Source organism: Lissotriton helveticus (genome assembly GCF_964261635.1).
Source record: "Lissotriton helveticus chromosome 1_1 unlocalized genomic scaffold, aLisHel1.1 SUPER_1_unloc_16, whole genome shotgun sequence".
NCBI classification, from domain to species: domain Eukaryota; kingdom Metazoa; phylum Chordata; class Amphibia; order Caudata; family Salamandridae; genus Lissotriton; species Lissotriton helveticus.
Window position 1 is genome coordinate 3,781,526 of NW_027611655.1, and position 26,237 is coordinate 3,807,762.

Genomic DNA, 26,237 nt, shown 5'->3' on the forward strand with positions numbered 1-26,237 from the left:
AGCCTTGTACTCGTTTGTTCTTGCCTTAGTACATCCGGTAGTACCGCCCATGACGGCGTGCCATGAGCAGTACGATTGATACCTCATCTCATTCCTAGATCTACGGAGGGTGCAGCCTTCTACTCATTTGTACTTTCCTTAGTACATCGGGTAGTACCGCCCATGCCGGCGTGCCATGGGTAGTATGATTGATATCTCATTCCTAGATCTAGGGAGGGTGCAGCCTTGTACTCGTTTGTTCTTGCCTTAGTACATCCAGTAGTACCACCAATGACGGCGTGCCATGGGTAGTACGGTTGATACCTCATCTCATTCCTAGATCTAGGGAGGGTGCAGCCTTGTGCTCATTTGTACTTTCCTTAGTACATCAGGTAGTACCACCAATGAGGGTGTGCCTTGCAAAGCAGTGTAGATACTTTCCCAGGTGTTATACGCCTCTGAAGGTGGCTCCATTCCGAGGGGACGTCTCATTGCCACAATGCTGCTCCTCTGGTTGGTGTTACAAGCGATCCAGAAGGCAGTTTTGTTGCTTTTTACGGGCACTTTGCCCGTAGTGGCGCTTATAGTCCGTGGACAGATTGCTTGTATGGAACCCTGTGTCTGTGGTACAGGTCCCACTCGACCCGCTCTGCCTGCTTTATTCTGCAATACATACCGTCTGAGCCACCTATACAGGATACTGTGTGTACAGAGCCAGTACGGTATCAGGTGACCCCACTTTAGGGAACCCTGACTGACATTCTGAGGTATGTGGGGGGTAAGTGACCAACAAACCAATCTTGTGAACTGGACGGGTGAAAAGGTCCACCAGGTCGTGATATGCTTGGGGCTGAGTAGGAACGGCTGCATCTTTGTAGGAGTGGAAAGCGTAGTACCGGCATTTATAGGATCAAAGTTTACTCATGAATAAAACATCTCAAAGGTATACACTGCATGTGCATGTACAACAAATGTTACTGCCTCCCTGTGCTCAATGTTGCCTCTGTCTTGTTGTGTAACTTCTGCCCTGTAATTGACTCCGTTCAAACCAGGAGCTTCATGTTTAAAGAACCCTTTCAACTAACGAAAGATCCAATGTGCAAATACCACAGATTTGTTAGGATTAGTAGTTTTGTGCTGAAAAATTCCCCTAATTGTTCGCTCTGGAAAAAAAATCTACCTGAAATGTTTGTTAACTGCTCACATTGACCCCTTAAATGCTGGCCCTTCTCTCTCCCCTCCCCCACGTGCTGAGCACTTTCTTTTAACGTATTTTGGGTAGTTTGTGCTTAGGGTACATAACTTTTTTTCACAAAAGGTACCGATGGCAAATTTGGCAACCTCTTATGTCTAACATCCAGGGGATTGTAAAGGTACCCAGGGTTTTTGGATTCCCCTGGAGGGGAGCCAGAAAATAGGCAAAATATAGCAAAATGTTTACATTTTTTGAAAAAACAGGGAAAAAGTGCTCCAGAGAAAACTGTTTTTTCCCTATAAATGACATTGTTGTACATTTGCTGTGCTAAGGTCACCATCTTCCCAGCTTGTAGGGACAAAACTGTTTTTTTACAAGAGTTTTAGCCCATTTTGCCTATTTTTTGTGCTCTCAACTTTCTTCCAGTTTTTGGTGTAATCCACTGTGAAACCCAGGGGGGATCCAGGAAAGCTGCAGATTTATGAAAGTAGACACAACTCAGAATTCAGAAAGGGGGTCATATGTGTAGATCCCTCAAGATGACTGTTGAAATAACAAAATATTGAAAATGAGTAGGACAAAAATGCCATTTGTGACAACATTTTCATCTGTGAATTTCTGTCACAATGGCCAATTTACAAAACTGTTATTTGTACATCTCTAAATTTAAGGGTGCCCATACTAGAATATGATTCAGAGGACGAGTCTGGCTGAGGTGTTCTGGTTGGTCTGAAGTTTGTGTAGCAGGGTTTTGTTGATTCCGGCATCGAAGGCGTTGCCGTAGTCTAGTCTGCTCGTTATGAGTGCATGGGTGACGGTCTTTCTGCATTCTGTGAGGATCCACTTTAAGGTCTTGCAGAGGATGTGGAGGGAGTTGAAGCATTTGGAGGCGATTGCGTTGACCTGGTGGGTCAAGGTTTGCTGTCTATGACGATCCTGAGATTCTTGGCATGGGTGGTGAGGGTAGATGTTCGTCCTATCTTGAGTAGCCACCAGGTGGAGTCCCACGCTGACGTTCATTTCCCGAAGATCACGGTTTAAGTCTGTCAGTGTTTTAGACAGTTGATCTTCATCCAGTGGGCAATTCCAGTCAAACAGGAATAAAACTTCATCCGGGTACTGGGCGTCTTGGCCATGAGAGACAGTTGTGTGTCAATATAAGAGAGGACGTTGATGTTGTGAGAGTGGTGATTCTAGCTAAAGGGATCATGTATGCGTTGAAGAGGGTCGGGCTCCGGGAAGATCTGCGTTGAACTCAGCAGACAAAGTCACCGGCATGCAACGTGTACGGTGACAGGATGACTGACTTGGTTCTTCCAGTCAGGAAGAAGCAGATCCATTGGAGTGCGTCTCGTTGGATTCTGATCTGGAGGCGTTAGACAAGGATGGGGTGGGAGACTGTCTCAAACTCTACAGAGAGGACTAGGAGAATGAGATCACCATGTCTCTTGTGCCCAGCGTCATGCGGATGTCATCCATGGCAGGGATGTGGACAGTTTCCAAGCTGTGGTTGGGGCTCAAAGCAGACTGAGTGGTTTTGAGGAGCTGGTGGTCCTTGAGGTATTCAACAAAGTGTCTGTTGACCATTTTCTCCAGGACGTAAACCGAGAATGGTAGCAGGGGGATCGGCCTGTGGTTGCCGAGCGTTAAAGGGGTTGAGGGGGTTTCTTCAGCAGTGGGAGGACAGTGGTGTCTTTCTCTCAATCAGTTCTTCCTCGGGGTCTGTAGTAAGATCGAGAGATCCACCCCCAGGCACCACCAACTCTGAATGCTGTATTAGCGCAGAGTATTGGAGTGGCCAGGCAAGGGAAAGGGGTTTAGGAGATAGGAACTGCGAGGAGCGAGATTTCAAAAAGAGAACACACATAATATTCAGATGGAACTTGAGTTTTGAGTTCCCCATAAAACTTCCCCCGCTTTTGAAGGATTAGGTTTTTTACCCTGTTTGGTGAACTTAGAATAACTCTCTCTCTCTATTCTGCTTTTTTGAGGGTTTCTGCTTCTATACTGGCTCTCTTAAAATTAGGCTGTAAGATAAAGGTGATCAGGTGAAGTCACTTGTTCAATGCTAACCTTTTAACACCTTAGCTACACCCGATTCTAGACACTGCTACAAGGATACATTCCCTAAAGAGTTTCATTAAACATTTCTCTCCTTCTTCTTCAATATTTCAATGCCCCAGGTTAAGTCATCTGGCTGCGAAAGATAGTTATATGAACTGAACAATAATATTCATGAATCATGTTCTTTACTCTTCAGTCAAATGGGTTTGTCTCTATGGAGCTGCCTTCCCTGGAATTGTTTTGACTAAAAATGGTCTTTAGTGGTAGCACAAGAAATTAGGTTACATTTAGTCTCTTACTTCAAGTTAGAACCAAAACTATGACGAGGCTTGAAACGCCAAGGAATCAGCTCTCTCTGCCTCTCTCAGCCCTCACTAGGGGGCATCCACACTGTCCCAAGTGAAGGCTGGATCACTCACAGCGTGAGCGTATTCACCACCAAAGAGCTCAGCTGAAGAAACGTTGGCAAACAAACTACGTCAACAAAACTGAGTAATCCAGTTTATCGCGGGAGTTCAGGAAAGAAGGGATTACTCCGATCATTTCCTGGAGTAGTAATTGTAAGTGAGAGCACTGTTGCAGTCCTTGTCAGTGAGGCTTTGCTTGTTTTTGCAGGCTGGTCTGGTGGGGGTGTGTGTGTTGGACCAGGATGCTGAACTTGATGAGGGCCTGGTCTGTCCAGGAGACTGGTGAGGGCTCCTCGAATCTGATGTTGTTAAAGGTGGTGAAAATAGGATTCAGGAGGTGTCCAGCGACTTTGTTTGGTCCCTGTACTCTTTGGTTTAGACCCATGTTTGCAAAGTCTTATTTTTAGTTGGAGTTGTCGTAGCCTTCCAGATAGAACTTCTCGTCTCCGAGTAGGATGATATTGCTAGTGTACAGGGCTAGTGGTGTGATGATGTTCGCTATGGAGCCAGTGAAGTTTGTGTGCGTCCTGGTGGTCTGCAGATGAAAATGCCGCTTAGGGTGAAGTTGGCTGTGATGTTGTGTCTTTGGAGGTGGTGCAGCTAATGGAGTTCTTGTGGATTATGGTAATTCCGCCTCTGAGCTTGTGAAGTCTGTCTTGCCTGGTGATCTTACACCTGGGAGGGGGAGGTGGCTGCGGAGATGCCAGGTGCTGATGCAGGGTTCAGCCAGGTTTCCGTGAGGAAAAGTAGGTCAGTGTTTTGTTGTGCAGTAGGTCCCAGATCTCTGTGGCTTAGTGAGTGAGTAAGTGGATGTTGATGAACTTGCATTTGAGTGCGGAGTGTTGTGTGACTAGTTGCGAGACTGTGTGTGCAAGAGAGTGGGGTGTTGGTTGCTGCTGGTGCGGATGCGGTGAGTGTTGGGTGTGGGTAAGTGCATGAAAACTTGCAGGAAGCGCAAGAGAACGCTCCCTCGATGTTGTTTGGGGCAGTGAGGCACCAACTTGTGGAAGGGTGGCTGGGGTTGAGGGCACGGAGGGTCGCAGTAGGTAGTAGTGAGAGTGGAGGGACCAGGGTTCCTGTCACTGGACATCGTCCATGCATGGATGGGCGCAGACTGACTTGCCTTTGGCATGCCTTCAGGGCATATGGCCATGTCTGAACTGGGGTGGCGGAGTGAGCTAAAGAATGATGTTGGATTAAACCCAGATCAGTTGACTTGGGGTGAGTGCTTGCAATGTTCAACACTCCGTCCATCATCCCCTTTGGTATCGCTTTGTTGGCCCTAAGTTGGCAGGGTATGCCCAGAAGTGGGTCCCGTGCTCACTTTGCCAGTGGATTCAAGGTAGCTTGGCTGATGACGGCTGATTAACCATACCCGGTCCTAGGATGCTTGCTTCCGGTCCAGGGAAGACATGGCTTGGCAGTTCAGGCTGGACTGTTCCCATGAGGCACAGGGTCAGACTGATTTGCATATGGCCATGTCTGCACTGGAGTGGCAGAGTGGGATAAAGAACGGTGATGGATTAAATCCAGATCAGTTGACTGGGGGTGAGTGCTTGGATTTGAGGCCTGTCCTGGGCTGGGGGTGCAGTGGAGGTGAGGCCTGTCCAAGCGGGTGCAGAGGAGGAGAGGCCTGTCCAGGGGTGCAGAGGAGGTGTGGCCTGTCCAGGGGAGCAGTGTCTCTCTTCAGGGCCTGTGCATAGCACCCCGAGGCTCAGGGAAGAGTCAGAGGCGCTGGATGGGGTGGAATGAACTCTGGGCTCCTCTGTCCTTAATGAGAATCCTTCACCGAGAGGCCTGTCCAGAGGGGGGGCAGAGGAGGAGAGGCTTGTCCAGAGGAGGGACAGAGGAGGATAGGCCTGCCCAGGGGTGCAGAGGAAGAGAGGCCTGTCCAGGGGTGCAGAGGAGGAGAGGACTGTCCAGGGGTGCAGAGGAGGTGAGGCCTGTCCAGGAGTGCAGAGGAGAGAGGCCTGTCCAGGGGTGCAGAGGAGGAGAGGCCTGTCCAGAGGAGGGGCAGAGGAGGAGAGGCTGTCCAGGGGGGAGAGGAGGTGAGGCCTGTCCAGAGGAGGGGCAGAGGAAGAGAGGCCTGTCCATGGGTGCCGAGGAGGTGAGGCCTGTCCGGGGTTGCAGAGGAGGAGAGTCCTGTCCAGGGGTGCAGAGGAGGTGAGGCCTGTCCAGGGGTGCAGAGGAGGTGAGGCCTATCCAGAGGAGGAGAGGAGGAGAGGCCTGTCCAGGGGTGCAGAGGAGGTGAGGCCTGCCCAGAGGAGGGGCAGAGGAGGAGAGGCCTGTCCAGAGGAGGAGAGGAGGAAAGGCCTGTCCAGTGGTGCAGAGGAGGTGAGGCCTGTCCAGGGGTGCAGAGGAGGAGAGGCCTGCCCAGAGGAGGGGCAGAGGAGGAGAGGCCTGTCCAGAGGAGGAGAGGAGGAAAGGCCTGTCTAGGGGTGCAGAGGAGGAGAGGCCTGTCCAGAGGAGGAGAGGAGAAGAGGCCTGTCCAGGGGTGCAGAGGAGGTGATGCCTGTCCAGAGGAGGAGAGAAGGAGAGGCCTGCCCAGAGAAGGTGCAGAGGAGGTGAGGCCTGTCCAGGGGTGCAAAGGAGGAGAGGCCTGTCCAGGGGTACAGAGGAGGTGAGGCCTGTCCAGAGGAGGAGAGGCCTGTCCAGGGGTGCAGAAGAGGAAAGGCCTGTCCAGAGGAAGAGAGGCCTGTCCAGGGGTGCAGCGGAGGTGAGGCCTGTCCAGGGGTGCAGAGGAGGTGAGGTTTGTCCAGGGGTGCAGAGGAGGTGACGCCTGTCCAGGGGTGCAGAGGAGGTGAGGCCTGTCCAGGGGTGCAGAGGAGGTGAGGATTGTCCAGGGGTGCAGAGGAGGTTAGGCCTATCCAGGGGGGCAGAGGAGGTGAGGCCTGTCCGGTGGTCAGAGGAGGAGAGGCCTATCCAGGGGTCAGAGGAGGAGAGGAGATGCTGTCCAGGGGTGCAGAGGAGGCGAGGCCTGTCTAGGGGTGCAGAGAAGGTGAGGCCTGTCCAATGGGCAGAGATGGTGAGGCCTGTCCAGGGGTGCAGAGGAGGAGAGGCCTGTCCAGAGGAGGAGAGGAGAAGAGGCCTGTCCAGGGGGCAGGGGAGGAGAGGCCTGTTCAGGGGGGCAGTGTCTCTCTTCGGGGCCTGTGCATAGCGCCCCTAGGCTCGGGGCAGAGTCAGAGGCGCTGTATGGGGTAGAATGAACTCTGGGCTCCTCTGTCCTTAAAGAGATACTTCACTGAGAGGCCTGTCAAGAGGAGGGGCAGAGGAGGTAAGGCCTGTCCAGGGGTGCACAGGAGGAGAGGCCTGTCCAGGGGTGCAGCGGAAGCGAGGCCTGTCCAGAGGTGCAGAGCAGGTAAGGCCTGTCTAGGGGTGCAGAGGAGGTGAGTCCTGTCCAAGGGGGTGCAGAGGAGATGAGTCCTGTCCAAAGATGTGCAGAGGAGGTGAGGCCTGTCCAGGGGGTGCATAGGAGGTTAGGCCTGTTGTCAAGGGTTGTGTTTACTGACAGTGCCGACACTCCCAGGAGCAGAATGATGAGATTTTTCAAATTCAACCACTGGTTTTCCCACAGCCACCAACTGAAGAGTTAACTAATGGCTGTGCGGACCCAGCCAGGGGAAAGGGGAATGGGACAGAGAAGAGACTGCCTGACCTTCTGGCTCTTCCACTCTACTCTTCCTTTCTGCCTTACTCCATTTTTTTCCTTTCTTACTCCCTCTCTATCTTCAAGTATGAGTGGAAATCGCTGTAAAAGAAAAGCACACCATTACTAATTTCCTTCAATTCCTTCTCCACTTTCTTACTCTCTTTCTCTCTATTTCCTTACCCAGAGTGCCTATGGCTTTTGCTCCTCATCTATTCTTCAATATAAGTATTTTATTCTTTGGTAACCTGCATTATAAACAACATTTTAGCACCCTTTAACTCTGTGAGTTCATTTATTCTTTTTCACTCATTCGTTCATTCACTCTCTGCCTTACTTTCTTATCTTCTGAATTCATCTCACTTCTCCCTTAGAAACCTTCTGGAGTCTCCGGCGTCAACCAAGCAACGAAGAAATCAGGAACTGAAGTATTCAATGGGTAAGTATTAATACTTCTGTTTATATTTCTTTGTTCCTATTTACTTTAAATTGGTATTTCTCTCTAGTTCTAAATTCCCAAACTAACTAACCGACGCACCCACGCACTCTAACCAGCGCCTAAGCCTGGCATAAAACTGCACTATTTCTATCTAACTAGACTACAGAAAGAACGTGACTAATCTCAAAAAATCCGTTGGTGAAGTGCCTCGGTTCTAAAATCAACCGGCGCACTTCACAGCTGGTCTAGACCTCACGCCCTTGTCCAGGAACTCAGGACTAGACCGGCAACTTCCACCGTGGTTCTCCCTGTTGGTAGTACAGCGGAGAATGCCCGGTTCCGCGCTATAATGACCTGCGACCTTTTGCGAGCGGGTGATCTTTGCAATGCCGGTTCAATGGCAGATACTGCGAGACAAAGAAGAGCTTTGATTCCTTTTCCCTGCACCCTGACACCTGTCCAGGGGGTGCAGCAGAGGTGAGGCCTGTACTGTGCTGAGGAGGTGAGACCTGTTCAGGGGGTGCAGAGGAGTTGAGGCCTGTCCTGGGCCGGGGGTGCAGTGGAGGTGCGGCCAATCCAGGAGGTCTATGCTGAGGCATTGAAGGGCGGTGTGTCGCTGGCGTCTATAAGTGATGCAGTCATATCAGTGCCCCCTAAGCCTGGAAGAAACCCTGTAAGTGTACATCTTATCGCCCACTGCCAATGCGTAACAGTGATAATAAATTCCTGCCTGAGGTGATGCGACTCGGCTATCCTTCCTACTAGAGAAAATAGTCTCCCCTGTACAGTTGGGATTTGTCCCACATAAATCCACAGCGGTTCATCTACGGACGGTATTCGCAGTATTTGCAGTGCTGCATCAGGTAAACCCAAACATGAAGTCAGCTGATGCCGATAAGGCGTTTGACTCCCTGGAGTAGCTTTTTATGATCAAGAAGTGTAGGCGACTTGGTATGTCAGGGAGTTTAAGATCATGTATGATGCTGCTGGACACACAACCTATGGCCTGCGTTTACGTAAATGGGCTCAACTCAGACGCCATTCAGATCGCCTGGGGCACTGGGCTTAGTGTTATCGTTTCTGATGTCTGCGTCTCAAACTGGAGGGTCGCTAATTTGAATCCTGGTTGGTGCACTAGGGAATAGTGACTTGTATATTTTTACAGTGCTGTGACGTCTGCCCATGAGAGACAGCACTTTGAATAGGAAAGCCAATAGTTTAAAGAAAGAATTCACCAAAATATAAAATAGGCTACACAAATTATAGAATGGGCTGTACAGAGTATAAGATCACTCGAGTATAATTTTCAAAAAGAGAGAACGTGTAAACACGTACCGTGGTATCAGATGTTATATTTTTAGTAACCACAATCATACTGTAGCTAGTGTTAACCATTTCTTAAGGTTTCCATGAAAATACTGCATTCCAGAGGTACTGGTAACACCCTCACAGTAATCTTAAAAAGAATTGCTCAGGTTTGTCGCGCCCTCGGGTGGTCTGCTCCATTGCCCGCACTCATCGAGTGCGGCTCGGTGATGCCAGCACAACCGCAACAGCCTGGCAGGGTGCACACATCTCAGGTTTAAAAGCCCTGCTTGTTTGATGCTGGGTGGCAGGAGTTACGGGCAGGAAGGATCCCAAAGTGAGTGTCCACATGCCAGTTTGTGGATCGTGTTCGCAACCCAACGCAACCATATCAGAATAGTACGAATCTTTGCCGCCACCACACAAGCAAACTGACCCATAAGTTACAAATTAGCCATGGCGGCTCCGGGCCATTGCTTACGTTGATGGCCCCACCCAGGTCTCTGGCCCTCTGGACAGCTATCTAAACAGAGGACATGCCTTTTGAGAAGCTGGTAACCCCAGTGCTTCTTCGAACAGTTCGTTTATCGTGGCCCTCCATTTTACGTGACCCACTCTTTCCCCAGTGGCCTCCTCAACATGGTGTGATATTTGGGTGACATTCGTTCCACGTAGTCCTGAAGCGTGCATAAAGCACGAGCCCGAAACCCATCGACCTATATCTTCCAGGATCAACACCTAACGAGAAGAACAAACGCAGAACTCAAATGTTTTGATAGACCAATGTCATAGTCACAGTTTGATGCGCTGTAGTCGTGCACCGTATTTGCAGGTCTTTTGTAATTAGGCGCTCCTACCTGGAGACGGTTGTTATGTGGTCACTATTAATAAGGGTTTATTGTACGCCATTGCGGATACACTGTCTACCTTAATACTTCTGCTTTTCCTTAACCTTTGTGTTGTTCTAAAAGTACCAGTAACCTTTATAAGCCAAGTTAGTAAGCTTTATTATGTTGTCTATCCATTCTCGCTTTATCCCCTTCTTGTAAAATATGCCAACCTAACTTGAAATAAGTACATTTTGTTGTGAGAATAGCTATTGTTGCTGGTGATTTCTTTTATTGCAGCACAGCAATGCTTCTATTCTAAATCAAACATTGATTATTCGACTAGTATTGATTTATTTCCAGAGTGACTTTTGCACTATTAAGGCGATACATAATACGTTGACCTCATATTTGAGTTGGATCGGTTTATCCTACTGGAGTCCTGTCCTTCATCGTTGTTTTCTAGTGAGCGGCCTAGGCTCTAGAGGGCCATATGGTCTCTCCCCCTCCTTTTGCTTCGACAGTGTTTGCCTTTAGAGATGCTGATATAGAGTGCGCAGACCTGCAGTTCAGCAGCTCTGAACGAGTGAATGAAATCCATGCTGGTGGTTTGTGCTGGGAACGTGCCTTTGCTGTTTATTTCTTCCATCCAGCCTCCTTTGAGGTGCACACATTGTCAGATCAGGGGATAGAGACACAGAAAGAGTAGTATTTGCCTACTACTAAACAGTTTAAGTCTAATGAACGCAGAACTACTTTTTCCAAAGGTTATTACTTGGCCACGTTACATTCTGGTGACTAGTCCATGAGAGTAAGTGCTGTGTACCCCCTCAGAGGCAATGTCTATGTGGTAATCAAACTCTTGTGTCATCCGTAGGCTAAGGGTAAGATTTATTCACCACTCACCCAACTGCACCAGAAACGTAACTGCCGGGAACACTCCTGGCAATGCATCAACAACAGTCCAGTAGCCGCAGGAATTAATCTTTAGTTAAAGACGCATCACCACAGTCTGGGCCCATTTTGAAAAACACAGTTTTACTTACAACTTTAGGATGGTTGTAAATACCCCTGATCTTGGACATAAATGGGGGGAGAGGCATACATTTACTTAGTGTTCCTGAAGCGCGCTATTTCACAAATTGGTAGGTCAGGGTTAAACACAGAGTCTCCTAGGTTGCACAGTTTACAAGTGCAGTAAACCACACGTAGGGTGGTGGAGATTGTGAGGCATTACAATCCCAGGATAAGGACCTCTTTAGTGGCCCTGTCGAGAAGTAACATTTGGTGTTTATTTCCAGAATTTTTAGGTAAAGTGGTAAAGCCGGGATTATATGTTATATCTCCCCTCGGTCCCTCCTAGACTTAAGTTAAGATTTTGTCTTAAGTCTGTCTTAAGTCTGTCTTAAGTTTGTCTTAAGTCAAACGTAAGACAAAATCCTAACTTTACTACTACTAAATGCCTTCTGTGAATATCAACAGTAGTAAGTTTAGGATTTTGTCTTAAGTTAGTTCTGTGAATCGGCCCCCCTGTGCCTGGCCTGTGTTATTGCATTGTTTGCATCAGATTCTCCTAGTGCCTCGCCTGTGTTATTGCATTGTTTGCGTCAGATTCTCCCAGTGACTGGCCTGTGTTATTGCATTGTTTGCATCAGATTCTTCTAGTGCCGGCCTGTGTTATTGCATTGTTTGCATCAGATTCTCATAGTGGTTGGCCGGTGTTATTGCATGGTTTTCATCAGATTCTGTTGGTGCTTGGCCCGTGTTATTGCATTGTTTGCGTCTGATTCTTTCATTGCCTGCCTGTGTTATTGCGTTGTTTGCATCAGCTTCTCATAGTGGTTGGCACGTTTATTGCATTGTTTGCATCACATTCTCTTGGTGCCTGGCCCGTGTTATTGCATTGTTTGCATCAGATTGTTCTAGTGCCCGGCTTGTGTTATTGCATTGTTTGCATCAGATTCTCTTGGTGCCTGACCCGTGTTATTGCATTGTTTGCCTTAGATTCTCCTCGTGCCTGGCCTGTGTTATTGCATTGTTTGCATCAGATTCTCATAGTGGTTGGCCAGTGTTATTGCATTGTTTGCATCGATCCTACTGCCTGACCTGTGTTATTGCATTGTTTGCGTCTAGTGCCTGGCTTGTGTTATTGCATTGTTTGCATTAGATTTTGTGCCTGGCCTGTATTATTGCATTGTTTGCGTCACGTTTTTCTAGTACCTAGTCTGTGTTATTGCATTGTATGTGCTGCTTTTGGTATGTTATTATTCTAATAGTTGCAGCTTTTCTAAAAAACATGGCACCTTTCATTCCAATCAAGTGCCTCTGACTGAAAGGACACTGCACTCTTCCTGCAGTAGCAATCTACTTCCTATTTATGTAGCAACAGACAGCACAACATGTCTGCCAGAGATGTTGTAAGGTCAGAAACAGTACATAGGTAAGTAGGTATGATGCAAAACAAACTGTTGAGTAAGATTTTAAGCGAAGAAGCTGCTGTGATAGACGGCAAAACATCCATGTCAAAACATCAGCAGTAGGACAACGGTACATGGAATTAAAATGGTAGATTTATTTACACTTCTGTGCAGTGCGTGTCACTTATTGTTCTTTTCTTCCACTCTCATGAGATGGTTTTACAAGGCAACTCTGAGTGTGGAGCTTCCATGAATCTCAGAGACGGGCCGTTCCAAAGACGGTAACAGAGAAGGTTGAAAGATCTGAGTCTTCATCCTGGCAGATGGACGGGTGATCCCTGAGGGGGTGTAGTTGGTCTGTGTGTTGCCACGGCTGTCCAGGGGCTGTAAGAAAATGTCAGCAATTAGTGGAGGGCCCTCTTTTGGGTGAGAACCACCCAGCTTCATGCAATACGGACTTGAGGGTTTGTGCCTGCACAGGATGAGTAACATTCTGAAATGGTGGACCTTGTCCAAAGGCGATAGATGTTACCAATGCTTAACATCTTCAGTTAAGATAGAGAAAGTCCATGTATACCTCAATGTGCTGAAAAGCTTTCTGCTTTCTGCTGGTGCAGGCAGGATGCTTATTCTCTAGTTGGCATTTGCCAGGGGATGTTCAGATACAGTCAATCAATCAATCACAGACATTTATAGAGCGCACTACTTACCCGGAGGGTCTCAAGGCGCTTGGGGGGGGGGGGAGTGCTGCTACTGCTCGAATAGCCAGGTCTTGAGCTTCTTCCTGAAGGAGAGGTGGTCTTGGGTCAGGCGCAGGTCGGGAGGGAGGGAGTTCCAGGTCTTGGCGGCCAGGTAGGAGAAGGACCTTCCTCCTGTTGTCGTTCTTCGGATGCGGGGGACGGCAGCGAGGGCGTGGCTGGCTGATCGGAGATGACGTTTGGGAGCGTAGAAGTTGATGCGGTTGTTGAGGTAGCTCGGGCCTTGATCGTGTAGGGCTTTGTGTGCGTGGGTGAGGAGGCGGAAGGTGATTCTTTTGTTGACGGGGAGCCAATGCAGGTCTCTCAGATGTCCGGAGATGTGGCTGTGTCGTGGGATGTCGAGGATGAGTCTGGCTGAGGCGTTCTGGATCCGCTGGAGTCTCTTCTGGAGCTTGGCGGTGGTTCCGGCGTAGAGGGCGTTGCCGTAGTCCAGTCGGCTGGTGACGAGGGCCTGGGTGACCGTCTTCCTGGTCTCGGTGGGGATCCACCTGAAGATCTTCCGTAACATGCGCAGGATGTTGAAGCATGACGAGGAGACGGAGTTGACTTGTCTGGTCAAGGTGAGGGAGGAGTCCAAGATGAAGCCCAGGTTGCGTGCGTGGTCTGTCGGTTTGGGTGCGCTGCCCAGGGCGGGGGGCCACCAGGAGTCGTCCCAGGCGGAGGGCGAGGAGCCCAGGATGAGGACTTCCGTCTTGTCTGAGTTCAGTTTCAGGCGGCTGGTCGTCATCCACTCGGCTACGTCTTTCATCCCTTCGTGAAGGTTGGCTCTGGCGGCGGCGGGGTCGTTGGTCAGGGAGAGGATCAGCTGGGTGTCGTCGGCGTAGGAGATGATGTTGAGGTTGTGTTGGCGTGCGATGGCCGCGAGGGGGCTCATGTAGACGTTGAAGAGGGTGGGGCTCAGCGAGGATCCTTGCGGGACGCCGCAGATGACTTCGGTGGCCTCTGACTTGTACGGTGGTAGACGGACTCTCTGTGTTCTTCCGTCGAGGAAGGAGATGATCCATTCCAGTGCCTTCTCCTGGATTCCGACGTTGCTGAGGCGCTGCACTAGGGTGCGGTGGCAGACAGTGTTGAATGCCGCGGAGAGGTCTAGGAGGATGAGGGCCGCTGTTTCTCCGTTGTCCATCAGGGCTCGGATGTCATCGGTGGCAGCGATGAGGGCGGTCTCGGTGCTGTGGTTGGCTCGGAAGCCAGACTGTGATGGGTCGAGGGATCCATTCGTCTCGAGGAAGGCGGCCAGCTGTTTGTTGACGGTCTTCTCGATGACTTTGGCCGGGAACGGGAGGAGCGAGATGGGGCGGTAATTCTTGAGTTCGGTGGGGTCCGCTGTAGGTTTCTTTAGCAGGGCGCTGAGTTCGGCGTGCTTCCAGCTCTCAGGGAAGGTGGTGGTGTCGAAGGAGGTGTTGATATACAGTGGTTTAATAAAACCTTGGAGCACACTTGTAGCGTGACTCTTGAAGTCTTGTAGTGTGTGGTAGATGTGCTAGGACTGTCCCAATGTTCTACGGAGCTCAGAACATCCAGACTCTCCTTCATCTCAGAGCTCGAGCTCTGTGGCTTGACCAGTTAAACTCCAATAAAGAAGGTGACCTAGACCAGTTCTACCTCTCCCGACTTTTGAACTCATCATTGAGGAAAAAAGCCCTTGTCTGGAAAGCAGATCTACACAAGGTACAGCTGACAGAAGACCCTGCCAGGGAGGAAGATCTGCACAAGGTGCAGCTGACAGAAGTCCACCCTGGAAGGAAAATCTGCACAAAGCACAGCTGACAGAAGCGCTGCCTAGAAAGGAAGATCTGCACAAGGCGCAGCTTACAGGAGTCCTGCCTGGAATGAAGATCTGCACAAGGAAAAGCTGACAGAAGTCCTTCCAGGAAGGAAGATCTACACAAGACGCAGCTGACAGAAGTCCTGCCTGGAAGGAAGATCGATACAAGGTGCAGCTGACAGAAGTCCTGCCTGGAAGGAAGATCTGCACAAGGCACAGCTGACAGAAGTCCTGCCTGGAAGGAAGATCGATACAAGGTGCAGCTGACAGAAGTCCTGCCTGGAAGGAAGATCTGCACAAGGCACAGCTGACAGAAGTCCTGCCTGGAATGAAAATCTTCACAAGGTGCAGCAGACGAAGGTCCTGCCTGGATGGAAGATCTGTGCAGGGCGCAGCTGACAGAAGTCCTGCCTAGAAAGGAATATCACGCAATGAACAGGGGTTCTGCCCAAATTACCCTCCCATACCTAGGCAAGGAGCATCACATAGATGAAGAAGTAGAACAAAAGGTACTAAGGGACGAATTAAGCAAACACTACTTCAAAACAGGAGACCATTTATTAACCTGTTTTTTACAATCTTTTTATCAACAATGAATGATATAATTTTCAACGAAGGACAAGGTATTGAATCACAAAAAAGGGAGGTGACCAGACTATATACAGTAATCGAAACTAGTAATTACAATATATACAAAATATACAACTATGTACCCAAAACAAAAAGAAAAACTGGGGGGTTAAAGAAAACACAATTAGTTATCTGTCAAAGAAGGAAAGGAATATCTGCACAAGGCACGACTGACAGAAGTTCTGCCTGGCGGTGACCTCAAAGCAGTGAGAGACCCACAAACCACAAGATCCTTCAAGCCCAGCTAGCCACACTGGACACAATGTACACCAACTAATTTAGTTTTCAGCAAATTGTTTATTCCATCACAAATGTGACAGGCGTCCTGCCCGACCCATTAAAAATGCATTACATCCTGTGGCAATTATAATAAGGCAGACAGGATATCTGTCACATTTTGATTAGGCTTTGGTGTAGTTTGCAGAGTTTTACTCCTGGGAGCTCCATGAAGTGCCAGAAAAAGTCTGCCCTACTCTGCGGACTTCCGCAAGTGGCAGAGTTTGCTAAGTCGTGCTGCTCGCACTGATTTTTAGTTCCCGGAGTTTGTCCCGCACTATAAAATCAGCACGAAAGGCACTACGCGTCACGCCAGAGGGCCAGAGGGCGCTGCTGCTTCCTGCCACTCAAATTGACATTCTACTTGAGTGTCAGCTTCATCAATGAGAATGGCAGATTTCTACACTCGAGTGGTCGTGACCTGCCGCGACCTGCCGCAATGAGAAATCTCGCCAGGAGGAGGTCTAGCATGTTATTTTTTCTCCCAAGCGCGTGCCACCTTACAGTTGGCGAACCGCTTGAGAAAAAAAATCAGTTGTGCATCACTTCGTGGCGTTTTTTGAAATGAGCTCCGCCGGCACAACGGAATTCTTCACCCACCCCTGGTTTTGAGGCAATAATCTGTTAGACAAACTCTAAACTAGGCCCTATGTCTGCAATCAGTGTTGTAGAAAAAGTAAGAACCATGGCCTTGTGACTATCAGCCCGTTATCTGACTTCTGATTAACCCCACACAGTGAGTGCGCAGCCAGAGGGCAGTAGGGGGGCCAAAGGACAGGAAATAAGGTAAACTTGAATATGAGAAATATGGAAAGGTACAAATGCCGCATCACCTGTGGATAACTGACACCTCCTCCCACTCTGCCAAATACCTATTCAGTCACTAAATGGCATCCTGGGCCCCAAACGAACAACATCATGCCAGATACCATGTAATGGTGGAAAAGAGGGGAAAAAGAGTAATATACACACATCTGTTGCGGGGATGTGTCAGGTAAATTATTGGTTGTGATTAACCCTGGGCGTAGGTCGCGTAGTAGCGCTACGCGTAGCTACGCAAAGTGTACTTCGCACTACGCGAGCGACGTGTAGCTAGGCGAACTGCGTAGTGCACAGTGCAAGCAGTCGTTTTCTGGCGCTCAAGTCGATTTCTACTCGAACAGCAGCTTTCTCAACACAAACTGGTAGTTTCGCATCGTGAGAGGTCGCGAGCATACGTGCCCACTTGCAATGAGAAACCTGACCTCCCCGCATTGAGAATCTCACCTGGAGGTTTATTTTCCACGTTTGAGATCGGCAACTTGGAGTTGCTGATCTCGAACAAGGAAAAAGTCTTGCCGGGATGTAATTTTTGCTCGCTCGCGGTCGCCAACTTGACGTTGAGGACCGCGAGCGAGCAAAAAATGACTGCTACACTACGCTACGCTATGCTATGCGTGTTTGCACTGTGCTACATGCAATACACGTTGGTCGAAGTACCGCAAACTTTTCAACCTACACAAGCTTAGCGTAATACTACACCCAGGGTTAGTTGTGAAGGATTCTCTATAAGTACTAAATGACTGATATCGTTGAATATTAAATTATATGAATCAACGTTTGTTTGCCTTATCTGCGCACATAATATAAAGGAGGAGCCCTACAGTGAACCCCTCGTTCTGTTTTACAATAAGCCCCCGAAGGAGCTGCATCTTCCAGAACTTCATCTACTTTAGGAAGAACTTAAGACTTGCTTTTGAAAGTTGTCTTTCAGGGCCAGAACCAGGTGCTGTAATCTGCACTAGTTTCAGGGAGATGGACAGATGTTATGGCGATAGGAAACCCCCCTCAACCCACAATAATGTTCCAATCTTCCAGGTTAGAAGAAACCAGAAATGCTTGAACCAAGGGAGCTATTGACAGTGTCAAAGGTGACTTATGAAAAGTGAGTAAAGACAGGAGTTGGTATTTGAGATGATCTTAAGTGAATAGGAAAGAAACGAGACAAAGTGAGTGAATGGAGTTACTTTTGTTATGTACTTCGCAAAGTAATGGTGGAAAAGAGGGGAAAAAGAGTAATATACACACATCTGTTGCGGGGATGTGTCAGGTAAATTATTGGTTGTGATTAACCCTGAGCGTAGGTCACGTAGTAGCACTACCCGTAGCTACGCAAAGTGTACTTCGCACTACGCGAGCTACGTGTAGCTAGGCAAACTGCATCGTGCACAGTGCAAGCAGTCGTTTTCTGGCGCTCAAGTAGATTTCTACTCGAGCAGCAGCTTTCTCAACGCAAACTGGTAGTTTCGCATCGTGAGAGGTCGCAAGCATACGCGCCCACTTGCAATGAGAAACCTGACCTCCCCGCATTGAGAATCTCACCTGGAGGTTTATTTTCCACGCTTGCGATCGGCAACTTGAAGTTGCTGATCGCGAACAAGGAAAAAGTCTTGCCGGGATATAATTTTTGCTCGCTCGCGGTCGCCAACTTGACGTTGAGGACCACGAGCAAGCACAAAATGACTGCTGCACAACGCTACGCTATGCTATGCGTGTTTGCACTGTGCTACATGCAATACACGTAGGTCAAAGTACCGCAAACTTTGCAACCTACACGAGCGTAGTGTAATACTTCACCCAGGGTTAGTTGTGAAGGATTCTCTATAAGTACTAAATTACTGATATCGTTGAATATTAAATTATATGAATCAACGTTTGTTTGCCTTATCTGCGCACATAATATGAAGGACGGGCCCTACAGTGAACCCCTCGTTCTGTTTTACAAAAAGCCCCCAAAGGAGCTGCATCTTCCAGAACTTCATCTACTTTAGGAAGAACTTAAGACTTGCTTTTGAAAGTTGTCTTTCAGGGTCAGAACCAGGTGCTGTAAGCTGCACTAGTTTCAGGGAGATGGACAGATGTTATGGCGATAGGAAACCCCCTCAACCCACAATAATGTTCCAATCTTCCAGGTTAGAAAAACCCAGAAATTCTTGAACCAAGGGAGCTATTGACAGTGTCAAAGGTGACTTATGAAAAGTGAGTAAAGACAGGAGTTGGTATTTGAGATGATCTTAAGTGAATAGGAAAGAAACGAGATGAAGTGAGTGAATGGAGTTACTTTTGTTATATACTTCGCAAAGAGTTACTGGAAATTTCGCAGCCCCGCCTGATCCATCTCTTTTTCTAAAATCTATTGTTATTTGAATGATGTCTTAACCATATGCATCTATCTTGAACCTCCTTTTCAGATATTAATAAGATGTCACCAGATCAACAGAACTTTTAGTTAAATATCTGTGTATGATGAAATATTCCTTGCTAAGTTTCAAAGGTGGTAAAGAAGAAGGGGTTGATTTACTAAGATTTTGCGCCGTGTTTGTGTCACAAAAGTGGCACAAAACAGTGCAAAATATTTCTTTTCCTAATTTTCGTTCCAGCAAATAATGTAAAAGTAATGTGAAGCATCGCATAGCACTGCTGCACATTACTTTGCACTATGGGGGCCTTTTAAGGGTGTGCATGGGCGTTCCATTGCAACCACCCAAGGTTTCTCACGCTAAACCCAATTTACCAAATACAGTAGATTGGGTTTAGCGTGAGAAAACTGCACCCTTTTAAACTAGGCGCAAGGAAGGAGAAATGCTTTATTTTCTCCTTCCTTTTCTGACTTTGCATGCGTGATGCACTGTGCAACACGCATACAAAGTGGTAAAAGCTTTCCCTCATGTCTAGGGTGTCTTTCCTGTACAAAACCTATGCTGGAGTCACACACACACGCTAGCACTCTGGTGCTAAGGTGTGTGGATGGCGCAGGGCTGCTGTAATCAGTGCCGGTGCAAGGGAAAGGGAAGGAGAGAGTCATATCTTTGAAAATATGGTGCTCTCCTGTTCCCTGGGGGGAGGGTGAGTTGCGCTGCATTGCATGGAGATTTGGTAAAACTCCACCGAAATGTCTTTTACAACCAGTTAAACGTTGTGAATTCTCATTCCATTATGTTTCAATTTAGTAATTTTAAATATCTTTACATCCAACAGAAAACAAGCCTTGAATGTATGAAATGACCATCAATAACGAAGCTAATTCTGTAAATCTTCAATAATAGCAGAAATAATGAGCTACAGTATTCAGGAAAACATCAGCGCATTCGGCGACAGAGGAACCTGCACACAAACGGACAGATCTCGGATGAAGCATCAAGGCAGTTCAGTGATTGTAAGAGGCTGAGCTGTGCACCTCCACGCCACAAAACGAAGAAATGACCTTAGGAAAATTAAGGCAACAACGATAAGAAACCGCCTCCTGTATAAACAAGTGTCCAACACCAGCTTTGATCATGGGATCGGTATGATGTGATTACCACAGTGCTCTGTTTTCTAAAAATGATGACAAGCCATCATTCCATGCTCTAGGAGAATTGTAAACTCTTTCTGAAAAAACAACAGTAACCAGAGAAGAACACAACAGAGCGGAGCCAGACAACTGACGGGTAAAGGAAAGAGGAGTTCTTCTATCTAAAATACAACAGACTGTCCCGATTTGCACCGGCCTGAAGGAAGAAACATCTTTTCCCGCAATCGTGCATAGCCATAATCCGATCAAAAGGCACTATCGACTACAAAGACACCTTCTACGTATTAGGAGTGTGGCAAATATATGGGGCTATTGCATTTTATTTTTAAAACAGAAATCAAACATGCAAAATACTGCACACATATAAAGTGTGTGAGAAAAACACAAATGCTTTATCAGCCATGTTGGCCCATCAGGAAATGCAGTCATGGGATTTAGACAAATATATACCCGACCCACAGACACTAAACAAGAAAGAAGAATCATACACATGCAGCAAGAGCTTTAGTTTGACATCAATACTCAAGCTTCATCAGCACACGTACACAGGACAAAAACCATTCAAGTGCAGTGAATGTGTCAAGAGCTTTAGTAGGTTATCAGAACTGCAAAGACACCAGCGAACACACACAGGGGAAAAGCCATTCAAGTGCAGTGAATGTGTAAAGAGCTTTAGTCAGTTATCAAACCTCCAAAGTCATCAGCGAACACACACAGGAGAAAAACCATTCAAGTGCAATGAATGTGTAAAGAGCTTTAGTCAATTATCAAGCCTTCAAACACATCAGCGAATACACACAGGGGAAAAACCATTCAAGTGCAGTGAATGTGCAAAGTGCTTTAGTCAGTTATCACACCTTCAAAAACATAATCAAACACACACAGGGGAAAAACCATTCAAGTGCAGTGAATGTGTGAAAAGCTTCAGTCAGTTATCAGACCTAAAAATTCATCAGCGAACACACACAGGGGAAAAACCCTATCATTGTAGTGAATGTGACAGTAGTTTTCGCGGCTATTCAGCATTAAGGAATCATCAGCGAACACACACAGGGGAAAAGCCATTTAAGTGCAATGAATGTGGGAAGGGCTTTGGTCGATTATCCCAGCTACAAAGTCATCAGCGAACACACACGGGGGAAAAACCCTATCATTGTAGTGAATGTGACAGTAGTTTTGGTGGCTATTCAGCATTAAGGTATCATCAGCGAACTCACAAGAGAAAAACCATTTAAATGCAGTGAATGTGTGAAGAGTTTTAGTCAATTCGAAAACCTACAAAGACATCAGCGAACACACAGTTATTGTGAGAGGAATGAATTAGGGAAAAATACATTTCAAATTATGTGGGACATTGAAATACCAGATGATAGGAGACCCGACTAGCAGTAGAGAAGAAAAACAGATAACAGTATTTTCAGAATTATAAAAGTGTTTTTTTTCCAGTGATTGTTCACTTCCATACACATAGCAAAGCGGCATGATGCACTAGGATACACTGTGGGAGGCGAGCACAATGTGAATTAAAAGAAAAGAAACATTTTAGATTTTTAGTTGGTGAAGAAGAGATACAAAGAAAAACATTCAATCGCACTTGATCACACTACCAGTAAAAGCAACACTGAACAATACTGGGACTAACAACGATATTTTCTTTTAACTTGTCGGATTAGTGATAAACCCTACAAACAAAACACACCCAGACTGGACATGTTGAAAGGGCTCTGGAGATGGAAGCTTCATTGGTAAAATGTATATATTACTATTAACAAATGCCACTGCAGTATGTGTAATGAACTAAAGCAAAGCACAGGTGTTCACGAAATAACCTATTTTTAGATATAAAATAGCATATACCATGTTTTCAAGTAACGTTTGCTGCATCCTTTACACACTGCTATCGGTTGATGGATCAGCTCATGCCTCGGGCCTTATAACTAAGTGTGACCCGTGGCTCCTCTCCGACTTGGCTCTTCCTGTTAATTTTGTATCTTGCCAAACTCTACTTTTTACCAGAATTGAGCCATTGTAAGCAGTAGACTCTGTTTGAAGAATGTGGTGAAATAGCGAAATCCCACATCAAAAGCATATATGTGCCAGGACAATCCGTTGCACTCCCAGCAACTCGTCTTCCACACTTGATTGTCCCTTGTCCTCAAATGTTCTAAAGGATTTTTGTACGAATGCCAGAAGTGGCAGTGACATTTATGAAGCTAACGGTAACAGGAGTGTGTGGGAGATAGATAGGGGGGAGAGATAAAGAGAGCGAGAGAGACAAAAAAAGGGGGAGAAAAAGAGAGAAATGGAAGAAGGGGGAACAGCACGTTCTTTGTACCCACCTAAAAATAGAAGAAGCAGCCGAATACATGTCAATATGTGACATCACCAGAGAAACGGGCTGAACACCTGTGAATTGATATGTTTATTTTTAATACCTATATACCCATGTCATGCCAATAAACAGGGCACAAGGAAGGAAAATAGTGAAGGATCCCATTATCATATGCAAATCACAGTGACATCACATGTAGTGACATCACAAGACGTGATGTCAGCCCCTTATAATAATTCTCATGTGAAAGGTTGACGGCCTGTTTTAAAAACAAGAAACATAAAATAACGTAAAAATAAGGTTTTTGGTTTCAGTTTTTACACATCATGTGTTTTACCCACTATTAGTTTGTGACCAAACTCGGAAATTACTGAAAGTGTAAATATTTTTAAGCAGATATGTGGAACTTGGAAATTACATTCTTAAACAGTTTTCAGCGGATAAATAAAATGTACTTTTAATTTGCGTTTGTTTCCTGATGTTATTCTTTATCCAGCCCCAAAGTGTTTCACATTTACAATGTATTAAGCAAAAGAAGGGCTAATTTTTTCAAATTCTCTTTTCCTCTCTTGCGCCACTGACACAAACAAACACTCAGAGGCCTGTGTCTGCAGTGCTGGGGCACAAAGTAACAATTATCAGTCGCAGGATAAGGAGCTAGGTGGAACTGAGTCCTGTTTCTAGATATTAGTGGGGGAACCCCTTCAAACTGTGACTACCCTGACTTGTGCCGTGCTGATAAAGCAATAGTGAATTTGAGTAATTTATGATCAATTTAAATGAGAGAAAGAGAAGAAGAGAGCGAGGTGCAGTATATATTAAAGAAAATAAAAAAGAGACACAAGACTTTACCCTGTTCTGTGTACAAGAACTTTACGTAAACTAGTTATGCTTTGCGTTGTGAACAGGCTGCCACCCCCTTTGTATGCAAATGACCTTCTGTGACCAGACACCCCAGGCTCCCATCTCTTCTAGTGCGGGTGATAATGTGAGCACTGTAAGGTAATCACAAACTAGGGCTATATTGAGAAAGAATCGGCTTCCAGGTCACACAGCTGTGGTTATGTAGTTCCTTATTAGTTTACTTTAATTTGCAGCAATTCTCCAGGTTAGTTTTTCTCAGTATTACGCTTCACTTGCCATCTGGGATGACCTAAAGAATACAGTTGACCGCAATGAGGTTACTGCGCTACTCCTCTTGGACCTCTCAGCTGCCTTTGACACGGTTGACCATGACACTCTGAAACAAAGACTTTATGAAGCCCGCATAGAGGGAACTGTTCTAGACTGGATCGTATCCTACCTTCGAAACAGAACTAATGTCATCCATACCCCACCTTTCTCCTCTAAACCGTACTCCAAAAAGCAGGGGTCCCTCAAGGTTCTATCATTTCGCCCATGCTTTTCAACATCTACATGAAGTCTTTACCAGTACTGATCAATAAATATCACCTCACGTGCACAACTATGCAGATCACACGCAAATACTCCTTCAACTGGACGCCCCAAATACATTGGAAAATCACCAATTTTCAGCTGTCTCAGAGCCGTGGATCAGTGGATGACTTGGAGCCATCTCAAATTGAATGCTTCAAAAACTGAAATACTCACGTGTGGCGATTGGAAAAATTACAACCCGCTTGCTGCATGGCCTAATGAACTGGGATCACTGCCTAAAGTATTGAAGAAAGTAAGAAACCTCAGAATGACCATGGACTTCAAGCTGCCGATGAATGCCCAAGTGGATAAACTAGCAAGATCAAGCTTTGCTACTATAAAAATGCTGCAACGAATTTTCCCTCATTTGGGATTTCCACCTAAGGTCCAAGCTACCATCTCTCTTGATCTATCCAAACTCGATTATGCCAATAGCCTCTACCACGGATCACCTTTAACGACCGAGAAAGGGCTACAACGGATTCAAAACTCGGCTGCCAGACTACTCTTGCATATCAAACCACGAGACCACATCTCCCCTGCCTTGAAAGCCCTGCATTGGTTACCGGTTGCCAGAAGATCCACGTTGAAGTGGCTTTGTATTACCCACAAAGCAATACATGGAATAAGACCACTCTTCATCAAGGAATAAAATCACCAAACACATTCAACAAAGGAACCTCTGCTCTAAAGGAGCATCTCGCCTCAAAATCCCACCATACAAGAAAAAAACCATGGGTGGCACATCCTTCTCTGTTCAAGCAGCCAAACTATGGAACTCTTTACCCCTCAACATAAGATCCACCGACAACCACATTATCTTCAGAAAACTACTCAAGATTTAGCTCTTCCCCACATAAGCACCATATGGAAACAGAAATTTACAGCATATCCCTCTGTATATAAGCATTTGTTTTCAATATAGATATGTACCTATCTTTGTGTATTACTTTATAAAACATGTGAAATAATTATGTTGTTAAGAGAAAAGAAAAAATAAATAAAAATAATAATAATAAAAATGTTAATCAATAAATAAAAATCATCTTTGGTCTACATGTACATACTTCCATTGTGCATCTATGTACCTTCCATGTACTTGGATCTGTGTGTCTGTTACTTTTCTCCTGAAAAAGCATATCCAATGCACTACCCTATTTCTCATCCTGTGCCTCTATCAATATATTTAATCTAAATATACTTACTTCCTTTATGTATCTATATACTTTCAATGTACCTATGGATCTATATATTTATCACTTTCCTCTAATTTAGCATTTCCAATGCACTAGCCCAGTGTTTGCCAAACTGTGGTCCGCGGACCCCAAGGTGTTGAAAATGGCAATGTATATGTACATAAGCGGCGTTCATTTGTGTTCACTGTACCCCCTGTTGTAAGTAGAACGGATATCGCGAAACACTGACTGTGTTATCCCGCCAGCATAGACCCATGCACACACATACACGACAGCCATTTTAGGCACCATGGCCTCTCTGCCCGTTTGTTAAACCCCCGGCACCCCTCCCCGCGCGCACTGCTCATGCATCGGCCATAAGACCCTCTCCCTCTGCGTGACCCTGCTCTAGAAGTAACACTCCTGCTTGACCCACACCCCCCCCATTTCCTCCCAAGAACACCCTTCCCCTCAGCTGACGAGCCCCCCCCCCCAGCTGCACTTGGCTTTTCGACCCAGTCCCAAGTCCTAAGACCAAGCCTCGTGGATGTACACCCCCCCTTTTTTCCTGCCCAGCATAACAAAACCGTGATACACCAACCGAAGTCCCCGATCTTATCGCCTGCCCAACCTTTGATCTGATCATCCCCTCCTGCCCTCGTGTCCTGTAGGAATGTCCGGCTGAGAGATCACAATCTCTTGTTACATTCAGGAGGGGAGGATGACATCTGAGCGACTGGTATGGGAATAGGCCTGAAGCTGGGATTCCAAGCATGTTTTTTCCTACTTCAAAGCGTCTTTATTGCAATAAGGAATGTTTGTGCATCATAAACATGTGTATAAAAGACGAAGCCTCAGAGAAACTTTTTAGAGCACCTCCTGAAGACACTATGCGAGTGTCCGAAATGACAGGCTCTCCTCATGAGAAATAAAACTCTGTTCTTGTTTTCCTGTTTCCAGCGCCCGTCTCTTTATTTGGTAATTGTTCAAGATGGGAACTAAGAGGCGTCCTGCGCCAGCAGCCTGGGCATCAGGTGCGTTATGGGCTGACTTTTCCACAATTGGCGTCCCAACGCGGGGCCCATCAGCGACATAGGGTCCGGTAAGAGAGGTCCAGACGATGGGGTGAACATCTAAACGATTGGAGTATACCTGCCTTGAGAGGGCCCTCGTCCGGCTGCCGATTGAATGAACTTCACCAATTCCGAACGGACCTCTCTCAAGTGACCTACTGTCCTGACTGGAATCC

At 46.8% G+C, this 26,237-nt stretch overlaps 1 pseudogene; it reads left to right on the forward strand.

Annotated features, from left to right (window-relative positions):
* The window catches only part of LOC144805602 (uncharacterized), a 53,023-nt pseudogene extending 30,182 nt beyond the window's left edge, over positions 1-22,841 (forward strand).
* Positions 22,842-26,237: the final 3,396 nt, after the last annotated feature.